The following is a 12,434-nucleotide window of genomic DNA, read 5'->3' as shown; positions in this document are numbered from 1 at the left end:
GGGAGGAAAAAAATAGGTTATAGTTTAACATTTGTGGTTTAGGATACAGTGCAATTCTTGAGACTTTGTAAGAAAATGTGAATTCACATGCTGACAAAATCATGGCAAATCGTATTCAATCTCTCAGTATTCTTCACAAATTCATGTTTTAGTTCACAAGTAATCTGTACTTGAGCATTTTATGTAGCTCTTGTTTAATTTTTCATAACATAAGAACACAAAATTAATGTTTCAGAAAGTAAATTGGAAATCCTACAATTAGCTGACTGAGGGGAAAAATGAATAAAATTGGAATTGTCTTGGTGCTTTTGTAGGTGTGGCTATGTGGCATCATTTTATTTCCCAAAGCTTACTATTTTAATGAAAGCAAGGCTACAGAATGAGCCTTTATTGAGCTAATAACTGAAATGAGACACCTTTGTGTTTAAAACACGTTCTTCATGAAGTTGGACAGGAGCTGTTTGTGATTATCAGGCTAGGCTATTTGAATATAAAACGTAGCTCTATTTTTCCATTCGTTTTCCACATATTGGAGGTCCTGTGGTTCCTATTTTGTACTGTATTTTAATACAAGTGTATAATTATGTTACATAGTCAAGACCTACTTTTGGAGTTGAGTTCAGTTCCATGCTGTTTTCACCTTCCAAGACAATCCTTTTAACCAATTTGAGAATTTTGACTTTGCAATGGCAAGAGAGAAAAAAGTTACTTATTTGATGATGGGGTTGGGGTTTTTTTTGTTTGTTTGTGTGGTTTAAGTATGTATATAATAAAGTGTAGGTGTTCACGGTGTTGGGGGAAAAAAAAACAACACACAATTTTTATGATCCGGTGTTTCTCAGTCCTGTTTACAGAGACATGATATGGCTGCATTTCTGACAACACAAGAGTCAGATTAATGATGTGTGCCTATGCAGTCAAATGATTTTTTTTTTCCTTACTCTTGGTAAAACATTCCTTGGGTAGTAATGAAAAGGGAGATGTGTGAATCCACTGTTGTTGCAGCAGTTTTCTAGGCCAGGTAGGATTGTTGCTATTTCCACAGCATTTGTATGATTGCTAAGAAATGTGCAGACGTGCATTAAAAAATTTCTTTGAAACACAAGCTGTGTACAGCATGCACATAAGGCCCTTGGACCTAAGCCCCAGCTTACTTTTGTACTGTTAAAGGTCAAGAGTGGTTTTTCAGCTGTCACCACATCCGAGCGTAGCTGCCTGCTCCCCCAGGGCCAGCAGGGCACCAGCTCTGCAGAGCAGCCTTGCTGTTTGCCCTTGGTGCAATTGCAGTGGGCTGCCCTGTAGCCAGCTGCATTGGAGCACACTGAAGCTGTGGATCTACAAAAGAGCTAATCCTGAAGGTCACTGGCACCGAAGAGAAGAGATTCTTCACCCCACTTGCTTCGTGCTGCCTACTTTGTACCAGCTGTGGTGTTTTTGCAGACATTTTGGTGATTTGATTCATCCAGCACAAAATTGTTTTCTACAAAAGAAAAGTAGGAGGACTTCTGTTGGCTGAGTGAGCCAGTGGCTCTCAAACCACTTAGATGAGCATCAGTGTGAGTGGAAAGGAATGAATGGCACTAAGTAGCCCAAAGCAGAGCAATAGAGAAGAAAGAAGAATCCAGCCTTTTAAAGCTACTGGATTTTAGCATAATTCTTGAGACAGTACAGACTAGTTTAGCTAGGAATTTTTTTCTTCCTTGCTTTCAGCTATGTCTTCAGCTGTTTCACAAGCTGTCAAATACCTACATAGGTGGTAATATTTAATTAAATGACATGGCTATGGCTTTTAGAGGAATGTTAACGTGTTTTCTAGTCTCTCCCTGCTGCACATACCCTTTCTGTCACTACAACTGGTTCTAGCTGTGCAATGCCTAACTCTTCTCATTTAGGTGCAAATCTGTTAATGTAGCAACTAGTTAAAGTAGGGGGCAAGCCGGTATGTTTGTGTTAGGCATTTCACGAAGTCAAATTTGAAAGGCATTTGGAAATGACTAACAGCACTTGCTGTAACTTTGCTATCATCTTGCAATGGTTAAATTCAAGTGATGGAAGTAAACACGTGCAGGACATGAAGGTGTAGAAGATTTTCCTGTGCGCTTTAGGGGGGAAGTTGTGTTTTCTGTGACTTCTGATTGCTTGAGCTGTCACTGCAGATGCTAAGAGCAAGCAGTGATGTCCATAGTGGAGATCTTTTATCAGTCTTAAATTAGAACTTTATACAAGGAAGCAAACTGCCGCCCCAAATTGACACATGCTACCAAGAGCTTAAACTGTAAATATGCAGTAAATCAGAGCTTAGACAGTGATATAACCAGTGTATTGGTATTAGGGGTCATATAATCAAATGCAAGAACATACAATACTTAACTTGACTGTAATAATTTCAAGGTATTACTAACATTGAAACCTTCTCTAATGATTAGGGAGAGATTTTAACATCTTGGTTATGGCATAAATAAGACATGTAATTTTGAAATCATTAATTACCTTTATAGGAACTTCCTGGAAATGTTTGATGTTCTTTCCATGAAGACTCTCTAGTGATTTCTTCAGTTTGAATCTAGTGTCATTTGTTTTTCTCGCATTATGTGTATATAATTTTGACATGCTCATCAAGTAACTGAGTGTAGAATTGAATACAGAGGTCAAATTTATCACTTGTATTTGCAATTACAACTTCATTAGAATCTGTAGTTCACAATCAGAGACAGCTATGGCTTTTGCTGTGTCCTGTGCATTGAAGGAAGATTTTTGTGACTGCTTATCTATTGTTTGTGCTGTTGCATGAGTTTTGCCCGATGAACACGAGACCAGTGCGTTTCCTCTCATTTCCCCAGCCTGTCTTACATCCAGTGGATGCGTGCAAGTGTCCAGGGATGGTTTTAGCAGGACGGAAACATATCAGAAGAGATTTTTCTCTCTCACAATCTCTTACATACTCCTTTTTTTGTAGTTGTTTTTAAGCTCACATTTTTGCTATCTAGAGGGAGCTTTCTTCTGGCTATATTTGAAGTGCAATGTAACCGGCTCTTTTTAATGGCCCTTGAGAGGAACAAATGGGCACTTCCATGGGCAGAACTCAGGACTATAACTAGTACTTCCACATGTGCTCTTTCTAGAAGCGTTAACTGAGTTTTTTGAGTGTCAAGCAGTTTGGCAGGATGTGAGGGCATCCAAGCAGTGCAGCGGGCTTGGGCTCTCATTGTTTCTGCTGACGGCATTAATGACACACCACTGGTTCTCAATGGGTCGTGTGTGTGACGGTGATGTGTGTTGTGAATGAAATGTTGCTGGTGGAAAGGAATCGGACAAACTTTGGGATCTGGAGCACCATTCTTCAGCTAGGAGAATTTTAGATAAGTGTGTGTACTTGTTTGATCTGCACATAACAATGTAAACACTACAGTGAAATTGGAGTCTGGGTAGTCATATTGAGAGGTCTGGAACAAAGGCCTCAGCAAGAGTGAAAGAACTATCTGGACTATCTCTTAAAAACCTAATGAATTTGGCATTTTTGATTGGTTTTGTACTGCTGGGAATCAAAGGTGCAATATCTTAGAATGTCGATACAGCTTTTCTATGGACTTCAACAGGCATTTGTAAAAATGCAGGTGTAAGGGCCTATCTGCATGGAGTTACACATTTGTTTTACACTCCTAAATGTCAGATTGTGTGAGCGCTCCTACTTCCCAATACTCTAAGAACATGGAGGTTGCTTACCTCCTCCTCAAGTTACCAAAGCTGTTTTCCTGTATTTGTGGATTTTACTGGAAACTTGGCCTTCAATAGTCCCTGAAGTGTGTTAGGTGGTTGACACATGCAAACTGGTGAAAAACTCTACTGAACCTGGAAAACAGGCAGAGTCTTATGGCTTCAAAATATCCAGTGGAGGTGTGCTATATTGAAATAAATTTGTGGGGCAATGTATATACCAGGAAAAAAATAGAGAGAGTAGAGAAAGAAAAATAATTCGTTAGTCTCGTTTTTAATTAAAAAATGTATGTAACAAATGTGTATTTGCTTCTATAAATATGAGTAAATATATATACATATATGGAGTTAAGAAAAATGTATATAGAGAAGATAATGTCATATGCTTTAACTAGGAGGAGGAATAAAATATTCAAAGATTTGGGAGAAAGCAAATATAAGAATGATAGCCATAAAAACTTCAAAAGATGTAATGTTTTAAGACCTTGTTTAGTGGTACCTAAGAGAGAAGTCAGGGATCAGAAATAATTGTATTTGGTCAGAGTATTGCTAACCATTATTTTCATTATCTTTAAATGGTAAATAAGATAAAATGCTTGATAAAGTGCAGCATGCTTACATGTGCGTTCAGGAATCAAAAGATTATCATAGAGTGTTTTGAACCACTCCAGTCTATAATTCATAGTTTAATATTGCGGATCATTTCAGACCAATCTTCAACTGCTCTGTTATTCGTTTATTTTAAATCATAAAATATTTTGAACAAAATCAGTAAATCTCAATCTGCAGGTTAATATTTCATGAGTAGAAAGGGACTAAATGTACTGGATCAGCTGTTGTAATTCATTCAATTCTGTCATCAACATGGAACGTACAGTCAAACTAGAGGAAAATTAGATGTCTAAACTAGATTTGGAGGTACAGTGTCTTTGGTTCTCTGAACCAAACAGTAAAGGGGACTGCATTCCTAAAATGTTGTCATATGATATACATATCTCTGCAATGGTAAAGCAATCTGAATCTTACAATATACCATTTGGGTTTGTCAAGTTATCTTTTAAGATCCTTGCATCCATATTAATGTGTGTCAGGGGTCAGACAACATTTCCTTCCAGAAAGCTTCCTTTCTGTGTTTCTATTTGCTAATGAAAGTTTAATTTAATCTAAATTGGATTGGGCTATGGCTGAAGTTCTTGATGGACAAACTATTGTGATCTTAACAGTGGCATAGTGCAGGGCTTCTCACTATCCTGGGAATGGTCAAAGCTGGAAGAAAGAAAGAAAGAAAGAAAAATTCTTTCTTCATGATAGTGGTATAGATTGAGAATTTGGGGTGAGTAGTGCGGAAAATAAATGGATGCAGAGTAGTACTTTACAGTGTTACTTTTGAAGACAGTAAAACATGTTCTGGTTTTCTGTCTATTCTCACAGGCACATGACACTCCAGAGCTTCAAAATCAGAAGTAAAATCAGCTGGACAGTTGCCTCCTGCCTTCCTAAATAGGTAAACATACTAAAAACAGAAACAGAGGCTTGTCTACCTCATTCCTGTGAGTAGCTGTAAACATCCCTCCCACCCCCTGAATTAGCATCTGGCATTTAGTTGTTTTGAAATGCTGAACATAAGGGCCTTGCAAAGAAAACAAGAATTTAATTTGCCTCATAATTGACAACAATTAGAGTCATAGAATCATCTAGGTTGGAAAAGACTTTCAAGATCAAGTCTGGCCATAAACCTGACCTACCAAGCTACAACACTAAACAGTATCCCTCGGTGCCATGTCCACGTATCTGTTGAATACCTCCAGGCATGGGGACTCCACCACTTCCTGGACAGCCTGTTCTAATGCTTGGCCACCGTGTCTGTGAAGAAGTTCTTAATGTCCAATCTAAAAATCCTATGGTGCAACTTGACTGTTTCCTTGTATCATATCACTTTCCAAATGAGAAAAGATACCGACACCCTCTTTGCTGCAACTTCCTTTCAGGTAGTTATAGAGAGCAATGAAGTCTCCCCTCAGCCTCTTTTTCTCCTGACTAAACAACCCTTTTTCCTTCATCAGTTTATCATAAGTCTTATTTTCATAAGTCTTATTTTTTAGTCCCTTCATCAGCTTTGTTGGTCTTTTGTCCACACATTTGGCCATCTCAAGATCCTCCTTGTAATGAGGGGCCCAAAACTGAATGCAGTGCTTGAGGTGTGCTCTCACCAGTGCCATATACAAGGGGACAATTACTTTCCTAGTCCTGCTGGTCACACTAGTTTTGAGTCAGGCCTGCCTAACTTGATATCGTCTGTTAGTGAGGATACACTTGATCCTCTGATCAATATCATTGATAAAAAAAAGTTGAGCAAAATTGGCCCAGTACTGAGCCTTGGGGAATGCTACTGGTGACCCACTACAAGCTGGATTCAACTGCATTTACTATGACTCTTTGTGAACTGCCATCCAGCTAGTTCTTCACCCAATTAAGTGTAGCCAACCAAAGAAACCAGCTAAAATTATTAATAAGCTAACAGCATGCCTATTGCGTGTGGCAACATAGAGCTGACAGATGATGTAGTAGTACTCATTAAATTTATCTGTGCTTTGTAAAGCTTGGATGCTAATTAAGTTCCTAAACCATCCGTATCATTGTCCTGTTAAACTACTGCAGGATTTGACCTGTCACTGTGGAAGCTCTGTTTTGGGCTTAGTTTTTTGCTTTTATATTTCATAGCAGTTCATTTTGTCGTACCAGAATGGTGCAATCCATTTTAAGACGACAGTGAAAGATTCCTATTGCAATAACCTTGGTAGGGACAGGGAAGTGAACAATACATTTGTTAAATAAGCATTATTTTTCTGATTATCAGCTGCTGTAAATTGCCATTTGTTTGCTGACTTCTTTGTACGTTCTTTAGGAAGAAAGTGGGAATACTGGTGTGGTTGCCTGCATCATTTGCTTGACCAAAATGAGATAAGGCATGCAGGAAAGAAGGGTATTTTGGCAAGTAGAAGCTACCATGGTGAGTTGCATTTTATCTTTGATTATGCTGCAGAGTTTCTCAGTGATGCTAAATGCGTTATTTAAACCAAAATTCATATGAATGTTTCTACTTCTCTGGAATTGTGTTGCACATAATATTTCCTTGGCAGCAGCGCTGACTTGAGTTCTTTCCTACTGCTTCTTCCTCCCCTGCCATTTTGGGTCCACAGAACTGCTTGAGGGGACTATCAATATACAAAAGCAGCAAAATAAATGGAGCTGAAAATAGTTCCTTGCTACCATACACACAGAAAAATATGTGGAACTATGGCATATATTCTTGATTTGACACCACAGTGTCTGTCTTGAACATGCTGCTGAAAACTGATTACAAAGTAACATGATTCTTTAAGTTTTTAGGTACTAAATACCGTCTAAAACTGTAATAATCTGCAGGGACTCAAAATTAATTAATGATATTTAAAGCTAATATGTATTCGTCAGCTCCACCTTTAAAATACTAGTAGTTGCACACTGTACGTGTGTATTCTTAACTAAGCTCACTAATTTTTTTAGACATGTTTGTACTGTATAGGTGACCACTGCTTGAAGAAAAAAATCTTAAGCCTTCATTCAAGAGGTTCAAAAAGTACAATAAGTCAGATTCCTGGGGCCACGCTTGTAAAGTATTGTCCAAAAGAGCCTTTGAAAAATGGCTTATTAGGTGACCCCTGCCCATTCTGAAAATTTGTAAAGCAGGATATTGAGGATATAATCAAATGTTGCAAGAGAACTGAATAAAAATTCTGCATTCTTGCATTTACTAAATTTGACTACAGGAAGTTACAGCAAGCATATTCTTCTAGTGCCTTTCAGCATGTACATGTATATTGTTAGGGGAACCACGTCTTCTAAGCCATACAGAGTTTAAATGTTAAATTTGTCTACTTTCTCTTTACTAAAATAAACAAGATTTTATAGTGTTCTCATATAAATATAGAAGACTTCTGTGCATATTTGTGACTTAGGAGGCTTTTCTTTTTAAATGGTTTGTTACTGTATTTGATATGGAGTGTTCCATAACAATTTCATAATGTGCACCAGTAATCATGTTGTGAGATTATTTTGTTTTCTTGGGGATTGGGAGTGGGTGGATCTTGTTTTTTGACTACTATCAATCCTGATGATTTTTGGATCATAAAAATAATTTTTTTTAAGGATATTTTAAGGATGTCAGTATAGCAAAATACTTGGGAGAGGTTGATTTTGCATTGCTGCAAAATGTGTATTTCCTGCCATTGTTCACTGTGATTGTCAAGAAGTCTGTACAGAACAAAGATTCATAGCACTGCAGCGTGGAAAATGTAACTGTGTTGGTGCAATTTTGTCTCAGTTTATTTAAGTCTAACCTTGGGTTTGAAATTCACTGTAAATAACATTTTCCATGGCAATGGGAACTAATGAACTCTATAAGTACATTGTCTTTGTACCCAGTTTTGAGTTCATTTGGGATTCACTTAAACAAAAGTAAATACTAATTTGCTTCTTTTACTAATTACTAATAATTTGTTTAATAAATATAGTTGTAAATTGTAGGATGGATTCTCAGAACTTTAAGGCAGTCTTCTTAACCTTTGTCGGTGTGAAATTAGATACCTTTATTATGACCAACTTCCATGAAATATGCAAACTATCTCTATAGTAGACTACAGCACTTTTAAAGATAATTCAGTATTTATGACTAAATTACTAAGTTGCATTGGATATGTTGCAAAACCATCAATTTGATATTTGTGAGCTATCACCTTCACAAGAGGTGTTCGTATAAGCAATGGTTTGATTGTATTTTGACCCAAGCATTCCTTGAGAAATTACAAAAGCTGTATTTAATATCAAGTGGACTCAAGCATGTTTCTTAGAGCATATAGATTCTTCAGGTGCTTCTCCATTTCAGAAGTGGGACTTGATGTGCCAAACTATGTTAAGGCTCCTGAGCTACCGCTAAGCTCAACACGAAGTTTTTCTGAACTCCACCCTCTCCTGTGGGAGCTCAGTTTTGTTGAGGGTTAAGAATTGTTTTAGTAAAACCTTTGGGATTCTTGCTGAGAATTTCATAAATATCCAGTTCAATCGTGAAGAAAATGCTGTGTGCAAGTGTTGCCTATAGACCTTTCCATCTGGGACTCTTGTCACCTCAAAAGTCCTTGTGGGCTTGGGCACTGCACTCAGCATTCACCAGTCTCGGTCTTTCTCCTTGGTTCTCAGACTAATTTTATTTGCCCTTGCCAGATCACCAGCACTGAACAGATTGCATTGCTGAGGCAAAGTCCATCCATGTTAATGGCTTCTTTAATCTTTTAAAAGTAATTATTTTATTTGGGGCAGTGACTCCAGAAAATTCTCAAATCTTGTTAGTGATAGTGGTCAAATAGAGATCACCAGGGCCTGCATAAAACGAGTGAGTCTCTACCCTGGCTGCTTTGATGCTTATCCTCTGCAAAGAATTGGAAGTTCTGATAGCTTTTAATTTGTTTTACACATCTGCCCCAGCAGTCTGCTGTCTCCTGAGGGGCTGGTGATGGTGTCATCCAAAGCATAACAAACTACCATGTGTAGGCTGTAAAGAAACTGCATTCTTTGGGGCTTAAGAAATATCCCAGAACTTTCTGGTAATGAGAAAGTGGTTATCAGAAAACAAATCTGATTTTTAGTTTTCTGATGGAATTTGATACAGGTTGTAGTGCAAAATAGATGCATGTTATTCCATTTTATTTAAATTTCTTGGCTCCTGTTGAAGTATGTTTAGCGAAGTATTTTGTTTCACTATGTTCTCTTTGGTTTTGCAGTTAACTGAACACGTTACCTGTCACGACAGGCAGCTTACTCTTGAATTCATCATTTGGCAGTTACTATTAATTTTAGGCTAATTCAAAACTATGTACCATTTGATTGTCTTATTTGAATTTCAATATTGAATTTGTCATAGGAATCCTCATTAAGATACAATTAATAAAGACTAAGTGCTCTGTGAGGATACTCAGGCTGCTCTGCCTAATGTGGGTGGAAGTAGAAGCCTGTTTTAATTACAGGCCATGCTCTGTTATTTTGAGATTTAATTGCTATTTGGATTGGTTATTTCCATAACTAACTATTCTGAGACAATTTTGTTACATAACAACAACAGTATTGTTATTGTATGAGGTACATATTGTCAGTGTAAACACATCACTTTGCTTTTTCTAATGTAGAAAACAAGCGTTTTAGTTCATGCTCTTTACCTCTGGTATATGCCTTTACGAGCTGTGTTATTTATTTCATCAGTGTGAGCTAGACTCATTTACTTACCCCTCATGAAAATAAAATACTTCTAATTACTAGCAGTAGAGTAAAATACTTTATACCTTACTCTGTAGTCAGAAATGTGACAAGCTACTGTTGCAATTTAAACTCAAAGACAACAAATCTTCCTAAATTATTTGTAGGTTTCTTCAAATATAACTTCCTGAGTTGGTTTACCTTGAAATCGGATAAGCTTCAATGCCAGTGTAAGGTAGGGAAGGGAGCACATGCAGTCTGGATGATGGGAGCATGGCCTTCTATTATTATTTTTTATTATTTAAATAACTACAGCTTTGTAGTCAGTGTGGAACTGCACTTCAGACAGCGAAGGAAGGATCAGAAGTTAAAATAAAACTGCCAGTTAGCACATGTAATAACGTTATAATGTAGGGAATGGTGATGAAAATACGGTCTTTGTCTTTCTGCAAGCATTACAGTTTTATATAAGGCAATTAGAAACTCCAAATTTCTAATTTATTAAACCTTTAAAATGAGAACAGTTCAAAATAAAAATGTCATCTGTTAAGATGCTGCAGGGCACTGTAATAAATTCTTAGCACTGCAGAACCTAACTATAACCCAAGCTATGTTGAAGTTCAGTCAGATTCAACTACTTATAAATTAATATACTTTGTGAGCTACTACTTTTGTGAGGACAAAAAGAATTTCAGTTAAATTGGACCAAAAATTATTCATACCTGGTCTCTGTTTCATTAACGTGTGGGGACAGAAGGTGTATGGATTGATAAGTTGGTATTGTTTATATAGCTAGAACAAGTAGCCGACTGATACATGGAAAGAGAAGGCAGAGAGTAACTTTCTTTCTTGAGTAAATCATCTCCTTTCATGTTTCCTCCTGAATTACCTCCATAGATTTCAAGCAGCAAAGGCAGATGCTGTTGGTTTCATATTGATGTTAGAAATCTCTGCATACATTATTCAGAGAATAAAATCCTTCTGAATAACAAAAATAAGTTTCAGTGTAAATTAGGCCAGTGACATTCTAAAAAAATCTCTCTATGGAACAGTTAATTCTTTACAGGGGAGTAGAGGATCTTTAACGCTCTTATAGGCTGAAATGATGTTTGGCAAGTAGTAGGCTTTGAGACTGAAAAGGGTCAAACACTGCAATTAAGTTCCAGACATCTATTTCCTGATCACGTTTTGCTAAGCTTGGAACTGAGTCAACATCCTTTGCAAAATGTGTACTGCATGTAATTATGTTCCATATATCGTTTCACTGGAGGCTGGGAGATGTGATTGTTCCATTTGTGTTAAGTTATTTACTGTTGCTGTTTCATAAAAATGAATTGCACACTGGTGATTTAATAAACTAGCAAATGCCTTATTTATGTTATTAAAAAGACAAGGATTAAAAGAATGTTTTATTGGAATATCTTGGTTGAAAAGTTGCGTAAGACATCTGATATTTTTTTATGGTGGTGTATTTTATTTTGTGAGGGGAATGATCTTTTTATGCGGAAAATAAAAATTTGCACTCTTTTTCAATAATTGTAGTTAACAGAGACTTTAATTTGTACAATGAAATCATTTCAATCAATTTTCATTGCTTTTTAAAGCTTCTGCTAGAATTGCTTGATACTATGATGGTACAAGACAATGCAGATACCACCCAAGAGGAAGCCAGTTGTCTCTTCTCTTTATCTCTTACTGGGTGAAGCTCTGCTAGTCGCTGCAGCTGGTTATCAAGAACAGATTTTGCAGTAGGCAATGACAGAACTGTAAAATACTGAGGGACACTCGTGTGTTCTTCAATGTGATCTGACTTATCTCCAGTACTTCTGGTGAAACCGGAATGCTCTGGAAGTTAATGAAGGTTGGAAGCACATGTGAGGGCAGTAAGACTCAGTAAAAATAAAGTAGATGGCTGTACGTTTACTTTGTCTTATATCAAGTTGTTTACAGTATAGGAAGGACAAGCACTGGGGGAATTCCCAATATGCCTCTAAACGAATTGTATTTGAAAGCTGGAGCCAAGCAAAGCTGTATATAAAATAGCTTTCTTCTTTAAAAGGTCAGCTTCTAAAAAAGCAGGAATGAAAACTGGGATTATAATTGATTAATGGGTTTAGTAAACTGTGCTATGGTGAAAAGAAATTCACTGTACCTGTTCATTTCCATGCCATGTATTTGAGCCAGTGAGTCAAGATTTCCAATTTGTCTTGCAGTTGCTGATAAATAGGGCTAACAGCTGGCTTTTTAAGGGGACACAAAGTGATAAAATAACTTCTGCACAGAAAAACAAGCCCCCCAAAAATGATCTCCTTGTTTTGCGGTATAAGGACACACTAAAATATGTATAGTTAGTATTGAATTGTTGGTATAGATACTTAAATTCTATGCTGTCATTTCTGTAATGTCTATGAATTGATCCAACATGTTATAAAATT

The 12,434-nt window shown here is 37.0% G+C and overlaps 1 protein-coding gene across 4 annotated transcripts in view; it reads left to right on the top strand.

Annotated features, from left to right (window-relative positions):
* Positions 1-12,434, top strand: part of OTUD7A (OTU deubiquitinase 7A) — a 120,112-nt gene that overhangs the window by 49,105 nt on the left and 58,573 nt on the right. For all 4 annotated transcript variants that reach the window (XM_082769113.1, XM_082769114.1, XM_082769115.1 and 1 more), the window contains exons 2-3: positions 5,146-5,218; positions 6,620-6,724. The gene's annotated coding sequence lies outside the window, so the exon portion shown is untranslated. The remainder of the gene's footprint in view (positions 1-5,145; positions 5,219-6,619; positions 6,725-12,434) is intronic.

The sequence above is a fragment of the Aythya marila genome (genome assembly GCF_965140915.1).
Source record: "Aythya marila genome assembly, chromosome: 11".
Classification (NCBI taxonomy): Eukaryota; Metazoa; Chordata; class Aves; order Anseriformes; family Anatidae; genus Aythya; species Aythya marila.
The sequence above is the reverse complement of the archived record's forward strand: the minus strand, read 5'-3'. Positions and strand labels throughout refer to the sequence as shown.